At 46.1% G+C, this 14824-nt stretch overlaps 1 long non-coding RNA gene across 1 annotated transcript in view; it reads right to left on the reverse strand.

Annotated features, from left to right (window-relative positions):
• Window positions 1–3326: 3326 nt before the first annotated feature.
• Window positions 3327–14824, reverse strand: part of LOC134966048 (uncharacterized) — a 33064-nt gene continuing 21566 nt past the window's right edge. Inside the window, exon 4 of the long non-coding RNA XR_010188612.1 lies at window positions 3327–3513. This is a non-coding gene — a long non-coding RNA (uncharacterized LOC134966048). The remainder of the gene's footprint in view (window positions 3514–14824) is intronic.

Raw genomic sequence — 14824 nt, forward strand, 5'->3', positions numbered from 1 at the left:
TTTTTGAGGTTATCGCCAGTTGAATATAGCCGTTCTTTTTTCTGCCACCATATGCCGGCTGTATCGGCATGTTAACTTAAATTTTACTTTTCAGGTCTAATGGTTAGGGTACAATAAATAGCTAACAATTTTCTGCCAAATTCAAGTCTCTGTGTCATTATTTCTTGGTATTAAAGGTATTGAATGCTTTACTTTTGAATAAGGGTCCACACACTATCATTAGGAGGTTTATAGATACGCCAGTTTTGATACTGTTGTGCATTCCAGGTGATATAGGGGTCTGTGTACAGGGTGTTTAAAAGGAAGGTAACTAAAACTTTTTTCTGTCCTCACACAGCACCTTGTCCATCACACGCCCAACACTGTCATTTTAGTCATGGATTCAGAGCTACATCTGAGTGTGTGGTAAAGGATTAAGGACCTGATTCAGCTAAGTAGCAGAACATGCAATCCTTTTGATCGCATTCTGGGGGCCGCCCATCGCAGTGCAAGGCTGCGGTCACTCCACAATTTCAACGTGATTGCTAAAAATAGGGTAGCCTCCTGCCGGCGCAGTCTGGTTGCGCCCATAGGAGGCCCGGCACCATTTTTGTATTCTCACCATTCTCATGCAGCTAACTCATACAGCGATGACTGATAGAAGCTTCTCACCTTTTGCTTACATTAACTTAATGTGGTAATCTCCTATCAAGGTATCTTTATAGGTTCCCCGCTTATGGGGATTTAGTATGAAATACCTACAATCAAAATTCCGATGGTCAAAATACTGACAACAATTGACCGACAGTCACAATCCCGACAAGGTCAAAACACCAACAAGGTCAAAATACCGACATTTAACATACCGACAAGGTCAAAATACCGACATTTAAAATGGCGACAGGTCAAAACGTCCTGTAATATTTGGTAGTCAAGACACAAATTCACCCTTCATCTTTATGCAATGCCAGAGATGGCTTGGACATTAAACCAAGTATAAACATTGTCTATAGCAGCTTTACATATAACTGCGGTGGTGTAAAGATGCACTTACAGCATTCAATAAAACAAGATGAATCCATGGTCACCATTGTCACTGCATGGCTCCGCACCTCTCCCCAACCTTTGTTTCTATTCTATGCCACCGAAATGGACTGTACTCCAACAGCTATAGACATTGTACATTACTGTGGCAGCTTGGACAACATGACGCATTCTGGTATACATACCTCCGACTGTGTAAAGACACACACACACACACACACACACACACACACACACACACACACACACACACACACACACACACACACACACACACCTTTCATTAAAATGAGATGAATTCATGTTCACTATTGTTAGGACGCTGTGCTATGCAACAAAGATGGCCGATCATCACTAGATGTAACTACTATAGTACAGTAAGTCGCACAAATGAGTATTGTGATGCACTGTAAGGGAGTAAAACTGCACATGCGTCCACATCGCAGTAGCATCACGGCATCCCGACTTTGTCTCAACTACGTATTTATTGAGTATCATAATGGCTGTCAGATTGGGAAGATATTCAAAGCAGGCTCCATGGTAATCATTTGGAGAAGCAGAGGGCCTATGCTAGAGGCTGCTGTGAGATCCTGTCTCGGGTCGGCTGGGAGAGATCAATAACATAAAAATGTATCTTTTTCCCCTTGTGAGTTATAGATCCCAGAATGCCCAACTCGCCATTAAAGGGATGAACATGCTGGTATTTGTAATACTACAAGCTCAAGTAAACCCATGGTTTCCCGGGCTTACTGGCGTGCATAGGAACTACCCGTATCCGCCTATCCTGTTTTGTGTCTGATTTCGTAGTACACGTGTATCATCCACATAGAAAAAGCATGATTTATGATATGTTACGTAGATTGTCATTTACAGTTTACTAAACTATTTCCCAATTAAGTATATATATATATATTTTTAAAATGGACCCATGTTTTTCAACACCTAGCGACACTCACACATCATTAGATATTCTGCCCTCACCAGGGCCACCATAAAAAGTTCCAGCCCCAGAACATTAAGTGGGTGTGGCTAAACAAGGGAGGAGGTGTGGCCATCAGACTTCCATTGAGATTCTACTGTGCTCTGCTGCAAAGCCTGGAGGGGAAACAACCACACAAGATTGGGGATTGTAGTTAGGCCTTATTTGATGGACATTACTGCCTGTCCATCTACAGTACAGGTCCTTACACATACAGGGCTTCCAGCAGGGCCGGTTCTACACCTTGTGGTGCCCAGTGCGAGTTTCCACTGGCGCCCCCACGCTGCAAAACAGTTAGTGCACGCCGGAGGCGCGTGGCAAAAAATAGGGACGTGGCTTCATAGGGGAGGGGTGTGGCCACAGTTATGCCCCCAGTAGCTGTGCCCCCAGATTTGCCCCAAGTAGTTGTGCCCCCCAGTTGATTTGCCCCCAGTAGATTTGCCCCCTGTAGCTGTGCCCCCTGTAGCTATGCCCCCAGTAGATTTGCCCCAGTAGTTGTGCCCCCTATAGCTATGCCCCAGTAGATTTGCCCCAGTAGTTGTGCCCCCTGTTGCTTTGCCCCAGTAGTTGTGCCCTCTGTTGCTGTGCCCCCAGTAGTTGTGCCTCCTGTCGCTGTGCCCCTTTGTAGCCGCTTACAAACACACACAAAAATAAAAAAAACAATACCACTGCCCCGCTCCTGCTTCCCGACCTATGCTGCTGCTGCTCTGTCTGGCCGCCCGCCGCTCCTCTCTATGGGAGAGACGTCATGACGTCTCTCCCATAGCAGCACCGCACAGACACCAGAGGTCAATAATGACCTCTAGTGTCTGTCACTGGAGCCGGCTGCAGCGGACGCCCACACAGCCCATGGTGTCTGCTGCAGCCGTTGTGTGGGTAGGCGGCGGTGCCTGTGGGGTGACTGCGGCATTGCTTGCCCGCACCAAGAACCGCCCCTGGCTTCCAGATGTTCTGCCCAGTGACATCTTCTTTTGCCTCCTTGTATTTATAATATATGTTTTCACCAAAATTCCAATTCCTTATGCACCCAGCTTTGGAGTGGGTCTATGAACCGAGCAAGTATTAGATCACATCTATGACCATGTTACCCGAGTTGAACTTTATGGCGATCCATAATTATGTGTTTGCTTGTAATAGAGTTGTGACTATTTCTCTTTGGCAAAAAGTCAATAAAACAATGCCAGGTAAATATCTTTTATCACAATATCACCCCACTGAGTCCCTGCTGTGCATTTTGACATACGGTAGTACATCTTTTATCTACACAATTTATTTCACATCCATCATCCTGCGCAATAAAAACGTCATTATGACATTTACTGGTTTACATATTTAATGAAGGTGCTTAATGGTCATTATAATCCATTACAGTGTCTTAAATGAAGTGCGTGACATTTGTGCTACTTGGCAGCCGTCCCGGAGAGAAGGCTGTGATGTAAATCTGTTGGCTCATCTATTTCATTGTTCATTCGTTTCCATCGTCCTTTAGGCTGTGTGTCTGCGTGCAGTTTCTGAGGAAACATAATTACTGGCTGGTAATTCGATACAGAAAAGCTGCTTCACACTCAGAATGTATTTGCTAAATTACATGCCCATTCCGTGTACTCGTTTCCGGTTGAAAATCTAATAATTAAGAAAAAAAAAAAGATGTAGTTAAGTGGCAATTATTCCAGATAGAGCAGCTTTGTAATGGCATTATCCGTCATGATCTGTTGGTAAAGTGCACTTCTGCTGTAATTGACTCTTATCATTGACTGACTAAGAACGTCTAAGTCACGTTACAGCTTTTAAAATAGAAATCTCATAAAATGTTTTTTTTTTTTTTTTTAAATCTGTAATTAGAGCAAAGGCCATGTTACTTTAATCAATTGTAACTGCAGAGCTTTCAAGAGATTCAAGTATTAAGGTTTTATTTTTATGTACAATTCTTCAGCCCTCAGGGTAATCAGGACATTAGACTGAATGGACTGAACTCTCTTGCCTGAGGGGTGCTTTGTCCAAAATATTGAATGGAGTCTACTATGAAGGCCGTCGGCTAAAATCTGCTTGTGCACAGCGCTCCTGATTACATAATTCTGAGCAGCGAGGTGGTTGTGTCTGCAGCGCAGGATTTTCAGGGGGAGGAAGGGGTTGTTTTTTTTGTGTGTGTGTGTGTGTATATATATATATATTGTGACAAGGATCACACACACGGGGACTTAGATGAACACTTTCGGTGTTTATTTTGCACAGCAAGTCACCACATAGCAAGTTGATTCCATACAGTCGGTATTATAGGCAGTAGCATACAGGTACTCACAGCATAGCAGACACTTGATAGGCTCCAGTGGTCCCTAGTCTCAAGGTGTGTTCACACGGTGAGATCCTTGCTATGGCCGATTTTGACTATGCAATTTCCCTTGAACTCCCCGGAGCCCAGCACCACCGATTTTGACTAACTTTTCTTGAGATATGGACTATGTGTGCTTACGATTTTGGCTTATGTGAGATTTTGGCTTATGTGAGATGTCATTGACATGTGAGATGAACTAGATAGTACACCGATCTAGCAAGGATTGACTTGCCTGCACAGTCTATCTTTTCTTGCGATGCCGACCTGGCAGGACCGCGCATCGGGATCGAATCGGTATCGCAAGGTGATTTTCACCTTGCGATCTGCAGTAACTTTTCTTTCGATTTTGACTATATAGTCAAAATTGAAAGAAAATATCTCACCGTGTGTACACACCCTAACCCACACAACCCGGCCTATCACTCGGGTAGCTATTCCACTGTCGAGAGCAAGGTGACTCTGTCCTGGAAACCCTTATATAAGGAAATCCCAGGTGCTGCTGATCACACACCTGGGAGTCTGCTACTGTTTCTAAAACCTGGTCTGGATCCTCCACATTACTTTCACATGGTAAACTGCTGTCTCTGACATATATATATATATATATATATATATGTATATATATATATATATGTATATATATATGTGTGTGTATATATATATATATATATATATATATACATACATACACAGGGTGATTAAAAAGTCACAGTACACCCTTTTGTTTCAAAAACTGTGCAGGAAATGGGAAAACTGAATACTCCAGTAAGGTATGGGTGAGGTGGGCTATCTTTTAGGGTATGTACCGAACATGGGCGCCATCTTTAAATTGGCCATCTTGAGTCTAAGTCAGTTGTTTCAAATGGAAAGGGGGTCATGTAACATGTCAGACAACATCAGAATTTGCTGAAATTCAACATTTCCCATTTCCTGCACAGCTTTTGAAACAAAAGGGTGTACTGCGACTTGTGAATCACCCTGTATATATATTTATATTTGTTTTAGAGCTGTGCATCAGCCCACTTTTGCTGGTTTAAATTTTAGTTCTAATTCGTTGTCGGGTTTTGGTTTTAGATCTGTATTTTTTTTTTTTTTTTTAATGTATTTAAAAAAAGCTAAGATCACAGAGTTTGGGCATTTTTTCTCCTACGATTCTTAACCTTAATAGCAATCATTTCCAGTCGAGTTTGACCCCCTCACAGCTCACAATATTTATTTATTTATTTACAGTTTCTAATATAGCGCAGCATATTCGGCTTTACAATTGGAAACAACAGTGATAGGACAAACTGGGTAATACTAATAACAGACAGACATAGTGGTAGAAAGGCCCTGCTTGCAAGCTTACAATCTATACATTTGTTGGCTTTTAATGTGACACCTCTGCCCCTTTTTTATCAGTGTTAATGATTTTGATTACATGTGCCCTTTCCTAAACTTTCTTCCCCCTGGACAACCTTTACTAGATGTTGTAGTACTATCATGACTGGCAGAGGCCAAGGCACTAGTTGCTGTTGCTGCTCCTGCTCTATAGATTGATCATGATCCATATTGGCTAAAGCATAATAGTATTATTTGTTTTCTATACTTGAACTTTTTTTTAAAGAAATTTCCACTCACTGCGGAGTCACAGTACTTATGTGACATGAACACAATGGGGAACGGCACACACAACTTGTACAAAAAAAACAACTATAGTATAATAGTGTTGTTTATTAACTTGAACTTGAGTGATCATATTCAGAAATGATCACTCACTACGGAGTCATAATGCTTATGTGATGTGAATGCAGTGGGGTACAGCACACACAAGTTGTACCAAAAAAACAAGTAATAATAATCATTTTATTTGTGTAACGCTCTTTCTCCAATAGGACTCAAGGCACTCAACAGAATTAACATAATACAGTACAGAAACAATGAAGAACAGAAAAGATTTTCATAAAATACAGAGAGCATGGAGATAGTAAAAGGACAATTATAGAAATGCTTGAGTAAACAGGAAAGTTACGTTCATTTTTGAGTGGGGGCCTCTCTAACTGTACGGGGAATTGAGTTCCATAGAGTTGGAGCCACAAGGCTAAAAGCTCGACCCCCAGATGAATTATGGGAGATTCTAGGTACTGCTAATAGTCCTTCATCTACAGATTGCAGTAATCAAGTAGGGCAGTATGGAATCAGAAGCTGCTTCAGGTACCTTGAACTCTGGTCATGTAGTGCTTTGAAAGTCAGCAAGCTAATCTTGAAGACGATTCGCCATTTTACCGGCAGCCGGTGGAGTGAGTAAAGAATGGGTGTTATGTGGCTGTAACGGGACTGGTTAGTTAACAGCCTGGCAGCTGTGTTTTGTACCAGCTGTAATCGGTGCATTTCTTAGAGGGCATCACAGTAGTCTAATCGAGATGATACAAATGCATGTATGCCTTTTGGCAAATCTTCAGAGGGAATTAAGTGCTTGATTCTGGCTATGTTTTCAGGATGAAAGAATGAGGATTTGATTGTGGCTGATATCTGATGTTTAAGTGTCAAGCCACCATCCAGAAAAACGCCAAGTCGGCGCAGCAGGGGGCACGGTGCGGCACAGGGGGCGTGGCATGGGGAAATATTATCCTCTTTGGGGGAGAGCAGGGGGCATGGCCGCAAAATTGCGTTATTGTGGCCCCGCTATACTATGCTGAGATTACTGGACATGGCGTTGGAGGATATATGTGTGTGCTCCTGGGGGGTGTGCGGGCATGGCTGCCATCCGGGAGACTTGGTATATTTTCAGGGTAGCCAGTAGTGCCACACGATTTTCGGAAGCCTCTCGGCCATTCCTGGAGAGTAAGCAAGTATCGGTCAGGGTTAGGCTGTGGGGGATGGGGGGGGGGAGGGTGCTGAGGGAGGTAGGGATAGGGCCAGGCTGCCAGTAAAGAGGGTTAGGGAAGTCAGGGATTAGGGGTAGCATAAAATTACTTTGAAAATTTAAATTAAAATTAAAATTAAAATTTGAATTACTGGGTTGCTTGACCCTGATTATTTAAACTGCACAGACCCAGTGGCAGATTAGCTATGGGATCCACAGGGCAGATTCCCAGTGGGCCGATGGGCATATGGGGACTGTTTTATTCGTTGACATGTGAGGGGTTATGCTGCTGACATGGTTACACGGTATATCTCTGGTGCTGACCATGTGAGGTCCTTCTACAAATTTTTCCAGGGACACTTTTAGTTCCCAATCCACCACAGCCCGACTTTGAAATAAAGTGCAATGAATTATGCTAGCGCTACATAAGCGTTAACAAATACATGAATATATAGATGTCACAGCCAAGAATTCTAGAACCTCTTAGTATGAATGGGCCTCTCAAACAGCAGTGGAAATTTAAAAACAAAAAAAATCCTGTGAGGGCCAGGTTGCTTTATTGTTTTCTGTGGAGGCCAATGTGTTTTTGTTTTTATCGTGTGGTGTTTTTCTCATCTGTGCTTGTATCTGAGTTGCACTAAGCATGCATGCACCACGATTGTGTTCGTACAGAGTTGCAAAATAAGGTCAGACAAACGCACCAAGACGGCCATCACCAGGGAGCGACGCACCTGCGCATTGCGACCCATGTGCAGGCGCACTTCAGACCTGATCGCACCGCTGGGAAAAACAGCAGCGTGCGGTCAGGTCTGAATGACCCCCAAAGACAGGGCTGGTGAGCTCATGATTAAGATATTGTGATGATCTGAGGTAGAGAAGGGTATCGGTGCAGTTTCAAGGTGCTTAATGAGCATCCAAACATAGCTTTTCTTGTAAATAAATGAAAATGAAGTTTTACTGGCAGCATTCAACATACATGAACAGAAAATAACAAACAGCCTAGCCCCTGTACATGACATTATCTCACCGCTTGGCCCTTCTCTATATTGGCAGCTAGTCTGCAACACAAAGGGGGAAATTCAATTGTTTGAAAAGTCGGTTGGGTGTCTGTTTTTTCCTGTCTATTAGATAGGAAAAACACACCCAACTGACTTTTCAAACAATTGAATACCCCCCCAAAGTGTCTCTCACTTAGGGGTCTATTTACTAAGCCTTGGATGGAGATAAAGCGGATGGAGATAAAGTACCAGCCAATCAGTGTCTAACTGCCGTGTCACAAGCTGGGTTTGAAAAATGACAGTTAGGAGCTGATTGGCTGGTACTCTATCACTGTCCACTTTATCTCCATCTAAAGCTTAGTAAATAGACCCCATGAAGTAGTAAAGTCTCACAGTCTTGCCTGGTAAATATAACATATGGGTCTATTTACTAAGCCTTCGGTGGAGATAAGGTGGATGGAGATAAAGGGGTAAATGTATTATAGGCAGAGGTGCTGATTTATGTTTTTGCTGGTGGGTGCTCAAGCCTGTGATACCCCCCTGATGGCCGTCGCGGTCAATCACCTTGTATAGTGAAGGGCCGAACACACGCACTATGGGGGTCATTCCAAGTTGTTCACTTGTTGCCGATTTTCGCAACGGAGCGATTAAGGCAAAAATGCGCATGCGGGTAGTATTTTACCACAAAACTTAGTAGATTTACTCACGCCCGAACGAAGATTTTTCCTCGTTGAAGTGATCGTAGTGTGATTGACAGGAAGTGGGTGTTTCTGGGCGGAAACTGACCGTTTTCTGGGAGTGTGCGGAAAAACGCAGGCGTGCCAGGGAAAAACGCGGGAGTGTCTGGCCAGACGCTGGACGTGTGTGTGACGTCAAACCAGGAACGAAACTGACTGAACTGATCGCTATTTGTGAGTAAGTCTCGAGCTACTCAGAAACTGCTAAGAAATTTATTTTCGCTATTCTGCGAATCTTTCGTTCGCAATTCTGCTAAGCTAAGATACACTCCCAGAGGGCGGCGGCTTAGCGTGTGCAATGCTGCTAAAAGCAGCTAGCGAGCGAACAACTCGGAATCACCCCCTATGGCCAGTGCACGTGTGCAGACCCCTGGATAGGCCTGAATAGACCCCACAGTACCCCTCAAACACATTATATAATACACAGTGCCCCCCAAACACATATTTAGTTACTGTTCTTCATTTCTTCGTCAGTGTGAGGCTGAGGTGTTATATTAACTCACCTTAGAATGCAGTGTTTGGGAGGGGACTGGAGGAACTATCTTCATGTGATGTCAGCTCCACTGCAGGCGAGACGCTCTCTACTAGGTACCCTCGCTGGCTCACTCCGCTTGCCATCTGGTTTCTAAGGGGTATAGGTGATGACGTGGATAGTGAAATTGTATACCCACTGACCTTGCTCCTCCCCTGCCATCGCAGGTTACATTGTTGCGATGTCAGAGGTCCTTGGATTTAGCATCTACCACAGGGTCACACAGTAGGCCATCATTCCAGGGAGGAGTGACTTATTTCCCTGCAGGGCCGAAACTAGGATTTTCGTCACCCGGGGCAAGGCAGTGACCTGACCTCCCCCCACACTCCCCCCCCCCCCCCCCCATCCACACACACACACACACACACACACACACACACACACACACACACACACACACACACACACACACTAAATAAATGAAAGAATGAATAAATAAATACACATATAACATCTAACTCTCTCTGCGCATGTTATATCTGCCCCCCCCCCCCCCCCCCTGCAGTGCACATGGTTTTGCCCAACTGCGTGCTAACACATTTGCTGCTGCGATCAACTCTGAATTAGCCCCCATGTGCACTGCAGGTGGGGCAGATATAACATGTGCAGAGAGAGTTAGATTTGGGTGGGTTATTTTGTTTCTGTGCAGGTAAATACTGGCTGCTTTATTTTTACACTGCAATTTAGATTTCAGTTTGAACACACCCCACCCAAATCTAACTCTCTCTGCACATGTTATATCTGCCCCACCTGCAGTGCACATAGGGGGTAGATTCCGACCCGATCGCATGCTGCAGTTTTTTGCAGCCGTGCGATCTGGTATCAACAGCGCTTGTGTGCGGCCAGCAATACGCATGCGCATTGCTGCCCTGCAACAAGAATGAAGAAAGTGTTCGCAGCGGCGAATGCAAGAAGATTGACAGGAAGAGGCCGGCCGGGGGTTCAACTCACCGTTTTCTGGGAGTGACAAAGAAAACACAGGTGTGTCCGGCCGTTTGCAGGGAGGGATCCTGACGTCAGCTCCAAGAAGATTCATCGCAGCGGCTGAGTAAGTCTTGAGCTGTGCAGAGACTGCACAAACTTTTTCTTTGTGCAACTCTCTGCACAAGCGATCGCTCCCCTGCACAGCCCTAACCCCCTCCCCTGTAGGCGGCGATTACCTGGTCGCAGCAGTGCAAAAAACAAATTTGCTGCTACGATCAAGTCTGAATTACCCTCTATATCACTGCACAAAGGGCCTGATTCAGACCTGTTCGGTGTTGTGCAAAATTGCACAGCGGGCGATTATCAAATGACTGCACATGCGTATGCACCACAATGCGCAGGACAAACAGCGACAGAATGGTGCAAAAATTTCGATCGCTAGGTGTTCTCAAGGTGATTGACAGGAAGCGGACGTTTGTGGGTGGTAACTGCCCATTTTCTGCGAGTGTCAGGAAACCGTAGGTGTGGGAGGGTGTGTGACGTCAGCTCCGGGCCCAATCAGCCTGTTTCTATCGCACTGTAGGAGTAAGTCTTGGGCTACGCACAGACTGGAAAAATCATTCGATGGTGAGTGAGTTGCGAATGGATTTGCAGATGCCCGCTGTTTAGCGAGGTTTTCGCACAGTGTACACATACATTCGCACACTTGCACGGGGCGGGTTTTCACTCTCTATGGGCAGCAACTATCTGATCGCAGACCTCTGCAAATTTGCAGAGGAGTGATCAGGTCTGAATTAGGCCCTATATCAGGGGTGGCCAACCAGTCAGAGACAAAGAGCCAAAAAAAGTGTGTTTGGTACGTCAAAGAGCCGACATCGAGCCGAAGGCACACATGCAAAAATGGGGTGTGGCCTAGTGCCTTCTAGGCCACGACCCCGGTATAAAATACATTGAAAAAGCCAAAGCCAACATAAAATACATTGAAAAAGCCACTTCCACATAAAATAATTGTAAAAGCCAGATCCACATAAAATATATTGAAAAATCCAGATTCTCATAATACACTTCAGCTCCCCCATGTGTCACTCCAAACAGCACCCTCTTGTCACTCCAACCAGCACCCTCCTGTCACTCCAGCCAGCACCCTCATGTGTCACTTCAGCCAGCACCCTCATGTGTCACTTCAGCCAGCACCCTCATGTGTCACTTCAGCCAGCACCCTCATGTGTCACTTCAGCCAGCACCCTCATGTGTCACTTCAGCCAGCACCCTCATGTGTCACTTCAGCCAGCACCCTCCTGTCACTCCAGCCAGCACCCTCATGTGTCACTTCAGCCAGCACCCTCATGTGTCACTTCAGCCAGCACTCTCCTGTGTCACTTCAGCCAGCACCCTCATGTGTCACTTCAGCCAGCACCCTCATGTGTCACTCCAGCCAGCACCCTCCTGTCACTTCAGCCAGCACCCTCATGTGTCACTTCAGCCAGCACCCTCATGTGTCACTTCAGCCAGCACTCTCCTGTGTCACTTCAGCCAGCACCCTCATGTGTCACTTCAGCCAGCACCCTCATGTGTCACTTCAGCCAGCACTCTCCTGTGTCACTTCAGCCAGCACCCTCATGTGTCACTTCAGCCAGCACCCTCATGTGTCACTTCAGCCAGCACCCTCATGTGTCACTTCAGCCAGCACTCTCCTGTGTCACTTCAGCCAGCACCCTCATGTGTCACTTCAGCCAGCACCCTCTTGTCACTCCAGCCAGCACCCTCATGTGTCACTTCAGCCAGCACTCTCCTGTGTCACTTCAGCCAGCACCCTCATGTGTCACTTCAGCCAGCACCCTCATGTGTCACTTCAGCCAGCACTCTCCTGTGTCACTTCAGCCAGCACCCTCATGTGTCACTTCAGCCAGCACCCTCTTGTCACTCCAGCCAGCACCCTCATGTGTCACTTCAGCCAGCACCCTCATGTGTCACTTCAGCCAGCACCCTCATGTGTCACTTCAGCCAGCACCCTCATATGTCACTTCAGCCAGCACCCTCATGTGTCACTTCAGCCAGCACTCTCCTGTGTCACTTCAGCCAGCACCCTCATGTGTCACTTCAGCCAGCACCCTCTTGTCACTCCAGCCAGCACCCTCATGTGTCACTTCAGCCAGCACTCTCCTGTGTCACTTCAGCCAGCACCCTCATGTGTCACTTCAGCCAGCACCCTCATGTGTCACTTCAGCCAGCACTCTCCTGTGTCACTTCAGCCAGCACCCTCATGTGTCACTTCAGCCAGCACCCTCCTGTCACTCCAGCCAGCACCCTCCTGTGTCACTTCAGCCAGCACCCTCATGTGTCACTTCAGCCAGCACCCTCCTGTGTCACTTCAGCCAGCACCCTCATGTGTCACTTCAGCCAGCACCCTCATGTGTCACTTCAGCCAGCACTCTCCTGTGTCACTTCAGCCAGCACCCTCATGTGTCACTTCAGCCAGCACCCTCATGTGTCACTTCAGCCAGCACTCTCCTGTGTCACTTCAGCCAGCACCCTCATGTGTCACTTCAGCCAGCACCCTCCTGTCACTCCAGCCAGCACCCTCCTGTGTCACTTCAGCCAGCACCCTCATGTGTCACTTCAGCCAGCACCCTCATGTGTCACTTCAGCCAGCACTCTCCTGTGTCACTTCAGCCAGCACTCTCCTGTGTCACTTCAGCCAGCACCCTCATGTGTCACTTCAGCCAGCACCCTCCTGTCACTCCAGCCAGCACCCTCATGTGTCACTTCAGCCAGCACCCTCATGTGTCACTTCAGCCAGCACCCTCATGTGTCACTTCAGCCAGCACCCTCATGTGTCACTTCAGCCAGCACCCTCCTGTGTCACTTCAGCCAGCACTCTCCTGTGTCACTTCAGCCAGCACCCTCATGTGTCACTTCAGCCAGCACCCTCCTGTGTCACTTCAGCCAGCACTCTCCTGTGTCACTTCAGCCAGCACCCTCATGTGTCACTTCAGCCAGCACCCTCCTGTCACTCCAGCCAGCACCCTCCTGTGTCACTTCAGCCAGCACCCTCATGTGTCACTTCAGCCAGCACCCTCATGTGTCACTTCAGCCAGCACCCTCCTGTCACTCCAGCCAGCACCCTCATGTGTCACTTCAGCCAGCACCCTCATGTGTCACTTCAGCTTCCTCCAGTTCATGCCACTGCAGCAGCCCATTATGTGTCCTCCGTTTGCTGGTGGGTGTCTCATCTCTAGTATCTGGCTCCCTCAGTTCTAAGTCCCTGTAGTGCTGCTGCGTGTTTCTCTGGAGAGCAGGGGTTACCGGATCTGTTGTGGTCATGTGACTTTGTGTGTTAGGAGCCACATTTGAAGAAAGAAAGAGCCGCATGTGGCTCAAGAGCCACAGGTTGGCCACCGCTGCCCTATATCATAACACTTCATCATCAGCAGAGTGGGAGATGGTGGACTTCATTTGGAAACTCCCCTGTAGAAATCCTCCATTTGCCGCTGAACGCATCTGTGCGGAATAGGGTTGCACAATTGTATATTGTGGCTGGGGAAAATTGGAACATTTTGACAAAAACGATCATGCTGCGTAACACTAAATTTTTCCAGTGTGTAAATCACCCTTGCAGCTTTTTGTGTCACATAAAACAAAAAATTTAACTTTAGATTTATGCTTCTGCTATCTTGTTTTACACAGCTAAATTTATATACCCCTCGTGATGTATTATATATGTAGTCATGCCCTGCCCAGTTAGCACATATACACACACCAAACACTATAAATCGGTTAATGAAGGACAGAGAGACTGTTGGGTTGGTGTTGTACTTAAAAAATAACTAATAAGCAAGAACATATTGTCAGTAAGCACCTCTTACTAATGGGAACCCCCCAGGATCCCAGCCAGTCTCTCTGTGCTCTCATTCAGGATGTTGACGTCATCCAACAGCAAAACAGCTGAATAAGGCAAAGAAGTATTCTATGCACACACACATGTATTTCAAAGAACAGGACACTACACAGCTATTAGAGGGATTGCTTTAAAGGGGAACTACCAAAAGTTTTGTGGTTTTTTTTTGCATTTATTATCTTAACAGTGGTGGCCATTTACGATGCACCAGTGAAGCAAGTGTCAAAACACGTTGGCTTTGAACCGCTTTGTCTTAATGGTCTCAAGACGCACACCTGAACTCCCCACTACAGAGCAATCTCTGCAATGTAAGAGATGACCATGTCATAGACGTCAAAAAAAAAAATTAAATATTGTACCAGTACAGGAGTGGTCCAGTTTTCCATAGTTCATATGATGTCATAGTTTAAACCTAGATCATTTTTATTGGGAAAAATGAGCAATCAAAAACAAATGAGTGATGCAGAATCATCAGCCAGGACAATGAAGACCAGAGAGAATTCTGTGTTGCACAAATCGCACCCTGGTGAAACCGGTGTGACCAACCTTCTATAGG

The sequence above is a fragment of the Pseudophryne corroboree genome, chromosome 1 (assembly GCF_028390025.1).
Source record: "Pseudophryne corroboree isolate aPseCor3 chromosome 1, aPseCor3.hap2, whole genome shotgun sequence".
Classification (NCBI taxonomy): Eukaryota; Metazoa; Chordata; class Amphibia; order Anura; family Myobatrachidae; genus Pseudophryne; species Pseudophryne corroboree.